Genomic DNA, 9,235 nt, shown 5'->3' with positions numbered 1-9,235 from the left:
GTAGTCTTTTTACTCTTTTGGTGACATCTTTGGATGAGCATAAGTGTTTGATTTTTAGGAGCTCCCAGTTATCTAGTTTTTCTTCTGCATTGCTAATAATGTTTTGTATACTGTTTATGCCATGTATTAGGGCTCCTAGCATTGTCCCTATTTTTTTTTCCATGTTCTTTATCATATTAGGTTTTATATTTAGAGCTTCGAACCATTTTGAGTTAGTTTTTGTGCATGGTGTAAGGGATGGGTCTTGTTTCATTTTTTTTGTAGATGGATGTCTAGTTATGCCAGCACCGTTTGTTAAAAAGACTGTCTTTTCCCCATTTAACTGTTTTGGAGCCTTTGTCAAATATCAACTGGTCATATGTGGATGGATTTATGTCTGGATTTTCAATTCTGTTCCATTGGTCCATGTATCTGTTGTTGTACCAGTACCAGGCTGTTTTGACTACTGTGGTGGTAAAATAGGTTTTAAAATCAGGTAATGTGAGGCCTCCCACTTTGTTCTTCTTTTTTTGGTAATGCTTTACTTATCCGGGGCCTCTTCCCCTTCCATATAAAGTCGGTGATTTGTTTCTCCATCTCATTAAAAAAGTCATTGGAATTTGAATCAGATTGCATTGTATCTATAGATTGCTTTGGGTAGAATAAACATTTTCACAATATGGAGTCTTCCTATCTATGAGCAAGGTATGTTTTTCACTTATGTAGGTCTCTTTTGCTTTCTTGCAGTAGCGTCTTGGAGTTTTCTTTGTATAGGTCTTTTTTGTCTCTGGTTAGATTTATTCCTAAGTATTTTATCTTCTTGGGGGCTATTGTAAATGATATTGATTTGGTGATTTCCTCTTCAACGTCTTTGTTGTTGTAGAGGAATCTAACTGATTTTGTATGTTTATCTTTTATCCAGATACTCAAGCAACTGTTTCTTAACAAGTAACACAAATAATGACTTAGGTAATGAGATACTGTCTTAGTTTCCTAGTGCTGCTCTAACAGAAATACCCTAAATGAGTAGCTTAAAAGAACAGAAATTTATTTTCTCACAGTTTAGGAGGCGGCAAGTACAAATTTAGGTCACTGCTTCTAGAGGAAGGCTCTTTCTCTATTGGCTCTGGGAGAAGATCCTTATCTCTTTTATCTTCTATAGCCCTAGAGGTCCTTACTTCATTGGCAATATTCACATGGAATCTACTTCCCCATATCTGTGCTTCCTTCTGTGCCTATTCTACTCTTTTTATAACCCAGGAGTGATTAAGTTTAGGAGGTAGCCTGTACAGGTAGTCCCTGTATTCAAGTTACCACTAACTGCACTTACAGCTGCCTATTTATTTTTGTACGTCGTAGTAACACCCTGTCGATGTACTGCTGCTAACACTTCTGATTTTCAGCCAAATTTTACTTACAAGTGATATTAATGGTGTTGTTCAATAAGTTTCCCATTTGGTTGGATCACCTTTCTTTGGAATAGGCATAAACATGAATCTCTTTCAGTCAGTTCACCAGGTAAGCTATCTTCCAAATTTCCTGGCATAGATGAGTGAACACTTAAAGCGTTGCATCCGTTTGTTGAAACATCTTAGTTGGTATTCCATCAATCCCTGGAGCTTTGTTTTTCATCAATGTCTTCAGTGCAGCTTGGACTTCTTCCTTCAGTACCATCAGTTCTAGATCATATACTACCTCCTGAAATGATTGAACATCGACCAATTCCTTTTGGTACACTGACTCTGTGTATTCCTTGCATTTTATTTTGTACTTCCTGCATCGTTCAGTATTGTGCCCATAGAATCTTTCACTATTACAACCAAAGGCTTAAATTTTTTCTTCAGTTCTTTCAGCTTGAGTGATGCCGAGCATGTTCTTCCCTTTTGGTTTTCTATACTTTAGGTCTTTGTACATGTCATTGTAATACTTTACTTTGTCTTTTTGTGCTGCCCTTTGAAATCTTCTGTTCAGCTCTTTTACTTCAACATTTCTTCCATTCGCTTTAAATACTTGATGTTCAAGAGCAAGTTTCAGAGTCTCTTCTGACAGCCATTTGGGTCTTCAAGCCAGATTCAGAGGAGAACATGGAACAGGGACACCATTGCTGATGTTGGATGGATCCTGGTCAAAAGCAGAGAATACCAGAAAAATGTTTACCTGTGTTTTATTGACTATGCGAAGGCATTCAACTGTGTGAATCGTACCAAATTACGGGTAACGTTGTGAAGAATGGGAATTCCAGAACACTTAATTGTGCTCACGAAGAACCTGTACATACATCAAGAGGCAGTCATACAAACAGAACAAGGGATATTGCATGATTTACAGTCAGGAAAGGTGTCCATCAGGGTTGTACCCTTTCACCATATCTATTTAATCTGTATGTTGAGCATATAATCCAAGAAACTGGACTATATGAAGAAGAATGGGGCATCAGGATTGGAGGAAGACTCATTAACAACCTGTGATATGCAGATGCACAACCTTGCTTGGTGAAAGTGAAGAGGACTTGAAGCACTTACTGATGAAGATCAAAGACTACAGTCTTCCTATGGATTACACCTCAACATAAAGGAAACAAAAATCTGACAACTGGACCAATAAGCAACATTATGATTAACAGAGAAAAGACTGAAGCTGTTAAGGTTTTTGCTTTACTTGGGTGCACAGTCAATACCCATGGAAGCAGCAGTCAAGAAATCAAAAGATGCTTGCATCAGTCAAAGCAGCTGCAAAACACCTGTTTCACGTGTTACAAAGCAAGATATCACTTTAAGGACTAAGATGTGCCTGACCCAAACCATGATGTTTCCAATCGCCTCATACACATTTGGAAGCAGGATAATGGTTAAGGAAGATAGAAGGAGAATTGATGCCCTTTGAATGATGGTGCTGGCAATGAATATTGAATATACCATGGACTTCCAGAAGAATGAACAAATCTGTCTTGGAAGAAATACTGCCAGAATGCTCCTTAGAAGCAAGGATGGCAAGACTTCATCTCATGTGCTTTGGACATGTTATCAGGAGGGATCAGTCCCTGGAGGGTATCATGCTTGGTAAACTAGAGAGTCAGCAAAAAAGAGGAAGGCCCTGAACAAGATGAATTGACACAGTGGCTGCAATAATGGGCTAAAGTATAACAATGATTGTGTGATGGCACGGGACCAGGCAGTGTTTCGTTCTGTTGTACATAGGGTTGCTATGAGTCAGAACCGGCTCCATGGCACCTAACAACAACAACGTTGTTAGTAATACATACTATATATAATGCTCCACTGCATAGTTTGCTGGTATTGTCATTCTCATGTCAACTCACAAAGTCAAAGATTGTATTTGTAAAAAAAAGACACTGATAATAAAAGCCAATAAAACGTTTTTAAAAAATGAGGTATTCAACTTACGTTAGAACCGACTCATAATGGAGTTCTCAGAATGGAACTGCATTGTGGGTTGGGGGCTACCTGTACTGATAAGGCCTCATAAATATTAAAAAGAAAGCCCTATTCTCAAATGGGATTACATACACAGATATAAAAAAAAAAATAGGGGTTAGGATTCCAACACATATTTCGGGGAGGACACAATCAATTCGTAACAGATGCTAAATAAGTATATCTGTTTCTTGGTCTAGTCAGAGGCACAAAAATTGGAATCTTAAAGAGAAAATGACAGAAAGCCAGAAGGGAGCCATGTGATTAGACATCTAAATGGGGGTATGCAAGCATGTCCCATCATGAAGGATGGAGGGCACCAAGCACCACTTCCTACACAGAAGCTACTGTATATACAGCACTGATCACTGATCCCAGATTCCATATGACATGTCTGAATCAAGAATAATATGGTAATTTTCACAGCTACAGAGTGGAAAATATTTATGGTGTAGCAGCTGAATGTGTCTTTATTTCACATTCTAAAACCATGCTGCAGGATGGAACCAAAAACATTTTGAATAAGATGTGGACAAGCCCCAGAATTCCTGCCTCAGAAGCTAGATAGCTTTTTTGATAGAAAATACTCTCCCTGTTCATCAGGGTTCCTAGCCTATGGTGAACTTAATTAAAATCAATGGAGAAAAAAATTGAATACTGAGAGGCACTTATTTGGGGCTCACAAAATGTAAATGAGTCAAAATATGAAATACCCAAAATAACCTTGGGTCATGGGCTTTGTTTAGGAATCACCTGATTGATCCCTTAAAAGCCATCCTTCTGCCCTTCGTCTCTCCTGCCACATCTGAGAAAGTGAGGAGTTTGTACAGGTCTCCATCTTTGGGGCAGGAGTTCCCGTACTGCTTCTTTTTGCTCACACCGCCTCCCATTCACCCTCCATGCACCGCCTGGTCTGCTTCTCTATTAGTAGCTTTTGCACTTCCTGTGATGCTCTCTTAGTCACACCTGCAGACAGAAGGAATGCCAGGAGTCTGCAGAAGAAGCTTGTGCTTTCTGGTGGCCTGGAATGGAACGTGTATCTTGATTCTAAACACGAGATAAATGCACATTTCTTCATTGTACCTCATTTGGGCCCAACACTGCCATTGTTTGCATGGGTACTCAGAGGCCAGACCGCAATAAACTGAACACGGGAGCACTCAATTCAGTGTGACAGGTATTCCTTTAGTGTAAAGGGATTCACTTAAGAGCAGATGTGCAATTTGCAAAAATGGCCAGATCACCTCTCGTTCTATCCGTGTCCTTTGTCACATGTCTTTGGAGTTTCTTAAAGATGGAGCAGGTTTCCCTAAGTCCTGTGTTTTGTGTAGTCCAATAGAATAAAGTGAAAATGTCAGTTCCAAGCCTAAGACTTAGGAGCCTGTGGGTTTCCACTTCTCACTCTTACAACACCACCATTATCAGGGGAACATTCCCAGACTAGTCAGCAAGAGGATGAGAGACCCGTGGAGCAGAGCTGAGTTGCCCTATCTGTCCAAGCCGAGGCCATTCTCGATCACTCACCAACCAACCCCCAGACATGTGACAGTCTCACCAAGATCGGCAGAGACACTTTGGCAATCTCCACCTGACTCCAGATATGCAAGCAAGAAATGCTTCTTGCTCTATGGCACTGAAGGTTTTGTTGTTCTCTGTTGTACAGTATTAGCATGGCAATAGATGACTAATAGAGCAGAGTTTGTATCTACTCTAACTAAAAATAATACCCACTGTAGTGACTGGTTTGGGAACTAAACTAGCATATAATACGTGCTAGAATGTGTATTATGTATATGTGCATGTGTGTGTAGTTGCATGTGTGTTTGTGTGTGTGAGACAGAGATAAACAGCAGTCACTGTTTCTCTAAATGGGTGATTAATGCCGCATTTATTTTTCCTATCTAATGATTACAATGGATATTTTGCCCACAAAACAGTCATTCATCCATTCATTCATTCACTTAACATTGATTTTATCAAATAATTACAATATACTAAGTTTTAGAGATATAAAGGTGAATAGGCTTTGGTGCTTGATTTTGAAAATCCTTCAGTCTACATGAAGACGTGTTAGAAAATGAAATATAATGGAATGAGTACTCTATCTTCTGTGTCTCTCTCATGCTTTTTTAATTATAACATTAACTGGTGTTGCTCTATAGCTAATAGTTACTAGATTTTATAAATATTTATCATCTGTTTAATCTTCTATAAAGAAAAGTGTCCAAAGGAAAAATAAAAAGTCAATTTGTTTATTCCTCAGTCCATAATATCACACCTTAAGGTAAGACTCTCTTTAAAATATGAAACTCTTGACATTGGCAGTATGGGAAAATAAAGTACATGTTGCTCAGTGGGTGCCAGGGACCTATATTATGTCCTACTGTTGGTTACAGAATTTTCAATATTTTCTTATCCTTTTTCACTCATATGAACTGCAGCTTATAGCAGTGGTAATCATTTCCTGTGTTTGAAAAAGAGATGAAAGCATTCATGGATGAAAGCAAGTTGGATTTAATCTCCTTCTCTCTCATTCAGTGCACTGTACTGATCATTTTCCAGAAAAACAAGACTTAAGCTCATTTTTGTCATGACAAAACTAGTTTCATAATAATCAGATGGCAATTCCTAGTGTACACAATTCTAATATAATTACCAGGAGGGAATGTAGAGGGAGTTGCAGGTTTGAGATAAAGAAAAGCCTGTGAATTTTGTATTAATGTCTCAGACTCTCTTATTTGTGCAAGTAATCAATCTTTCAGGGAGTAGAATAGTAATTCTTTGTGGGAAAAAAAAATGACAAGAGTCAGAGGAAGAAAGAAGATAATCTGAGATCCATTCGGTACACAGCAGGTCAGCTGTGATTGACAAAGCTCATCACAAAACTCTAGCTCGTGGAGTAATCCCAGTAGCCGAGTCTCATTTGCAGCCGAAGCAGTGTTAATGACATGTTTAACAGCTGCTTGTTGAAGTTTGGAATCTGCATTAACCCGCAGAGCAGTGAACAGAGAAATGAGGGAAAGTATTGAAATCAAGCCTTCATTATTCTGACAGCCCAGGTGAAAAGGGTGTCCAGAGGTTGTGGAGAGGTGGGTAGGAGGATCTGGGAGGTGGAGGGTTCAATTGCATATAAGGACTGTCTAGAAATGACAGGGTCTGATCCATAAACACAGAGGACCAAAAAAGCAAACCGACATGCTCAACTCAGAGACAATGCGACAGAAAAATCGGGCAACTAGAACAAAGTCATGGCTTGAGACCTCAAATATTATGCTGGTATTTCAATCGCTATAGAGCCACTCAGTGGCAGATTCCAGTTCCGGTTGCCATGTTGGGAAGACCAAGTGTTGCCATATCTTCAGACTCCTTTACCCCCCAGAAATATTATTTATTCCTCCCAATTCCAAAAGCAAAGGAGTGTCTGTAGGTTAGCATATTTCCTACACGTCCTAAAGTAGTGTTCGTTGAATTAGCTGAAATGAACTACTCGATATATTTTCCTTCAATGCAACTCTTTCCAGTGTCCCATTTGTTTTGTGGAAGCGAATCCTGGCATTTCCACTGCCAGAAGGCCTCTGTCACTGAAGGAGAAGAATGAGGATACAGAGAAAGTGTCAGGGGATCTGGCAAAAGCCCAGTTTCTCCACACTTTTTAAAATAGCAAACTGCCCGCTCTACAGTGTCCATATCTGTAAAATGGGAAAAATAACACCCGCTTTACAGGGTTGTTGTAAGGATTAAAGGGATTAAAGTAAAATGTATAAAGCACCTGGCATGAGTAGAGCTTCAGGGATAGTTGCCATTATTTTTCCTGGAGATGACCACTGTCAGTAGCCTAGATATGGCCAATCTGCCCAAAGGACATCACCAGCACAAATTTGTACCCCAAAACTTCCCTTTGGTGGGAACCTAGAATGTCTACTCCATGAAACCAGTGTGTTTTTCCCCCTATTGTATACTGATGTATCCCAAATATCTAGAACAGTGGCTAGCACACCATAGTCAATAAAAAAATATTTGTGGGGTGACCAATCCTGTTGTAACAATCTAAAGAGCCTTTTCCTACACTGCATTCTGCTTCTGTCTCTCTCTTCTTTTAGGAAAAGAAGACAAAAGCTAGAATCCCCAAATTATAAGATTTTAGAGCTCATCCCATTAACCTCTTTATTTTGCAAATGAGGAAACTTAGATCCAGAGAGGCTCACTTGTTCTAGGCAAAACAAGGCAAAGAATGAAAATTTCACATCCTTATGGCATTTCATATGGGATGATGTATTCTAACCAGTCTTCTCCTGTAACCCAAGCACTAGGCAAATGAATGAAATTTTCATGGCCCTCTCGGTCATCAAAGCAGACTTGCTCCCAAGGCATTCTTTCTATAGCCTTCAGTCATTGTACCTCTCAAGTTTTCTGTGTCCTCACGGGTAAAATAGGGACACTGGAGATAAGTAATTTGCTTTCAACCTGTTTTCTTGGATCTCTGTGATGCTGAGGAACTGCCATGAAGGATTCCCCAGACCCACTTCCTACCCTGCATTCCCATTTAACACAGAGGCCCTCTTTTTTTTTTTTTTTTTTTTTAATGTTTTATATAGCAGCTTCTACTTAAGATTTGTTTAGGATTAAAAAAAAAAAATTAGTTTCTCTAGTGAAATAACAACAGGGCTGGCTGATCTCTAGGATTCCTTCCTTCATAGCCATTTCGATAGTAGAAAGAACCAAGTCAACCCATTGAGAAGGCACTGGTTTCTGAACGCTACATTCACCAGCTTCTCCATCCTGAGGGAAGAGGGTACCAAAAGAAAAGGCAGAAGGAAGATGGGAGTGGGAAGAAAAGGGGCAAGAAGAAAGAACAAGAAGGTCAAGAAGAACAAGAAGTAAGAGGAGGAAGGCAAACAATTCTATAATATTTTCAACATTCGCTGTGCGGATATTTCTGTATCTGTGATCCTATTTAATCCTCACAAAAGTCTTGTGAGGTAAGCACAAGTATTACTTCCATTTGCCTCAGAGGGAAGCTGAAACACTAGACGTTAACTATTGCCAAGGTTACGCCTTCAGTGCTGGTAGTGTAGGAATAAAATTCGTATCTTGAGTTGGCGTCACTTAATACACCGATTGAAAAAGGTAACAAGTCACCCACCGCGGCTGCCCTAACACATAAAAAAAAAAAAAAAAAGAACGGTCCAAATGGCTTGCTTCTTAGGGGTCTCACAGTATTGATGGCCAGTTGTCCACCCCCACAAATCGCACTATGTGTCTAGAATAGCCAAACATCTTCGCAGAAGTTTGCCATTGCAGCCAAAACTACCTGCATTTTTCACCTCGGATCTAGTTAGCAAGTTACCTATTTTGGATCATTTATCTAGTCATGAGGCCAATAGACAGTTAATGTAGCAGGAGATATCACACTCAACTCCTTTTGGGGCATGCACGTGAAAATCATAAGATATTCTTGAACTTCTGAGACACAAGACGTGTTCAGAGCACTGAGGTTCTGCATTTGACACCTCCTTTCCAGAATCTCAGCGGGTTCTTGAAATTCTCAAAATGTGTTCAAATAAATATTTTTAATTCACTTAACATATATAGTCACATATATGTTGATGTATATGTAAACAATCATTTTGCACATATTTCCACAAGTGTGTCTTTGTAAATATATCTAGGGAGGTAAGGTGTGCCACTGCACTTTATAAAAAGCAAATCTAGGGCCATCTGTGACACAGTGGGGATGTTTTGGAGTCTCCCTTGCTTCCCCTTGCTCCAGGACACTGCTTTCCCATTGATCTTAGCTTGTCCCAGCATCTCCCACTCTCAGC

This window comes from Loxodonta africana, chromosome 15 (assembly GCF_030014295.1).
Source record: "Loxodonta africana isolate mLoxAfr1 chromosome 15, mLoxAfr1.hap2, whole genome shotgun sequence".
In the NCBI taxonomy this organism is placed as follows: Eukaryota; Metazoa; Chordata; class Mammalia; order Proboscidea; family Elephantidae; genus Loxodonta; species Loxodonta africana.
Note: the sequence above shows the minus strand (reverse complement) of the source record.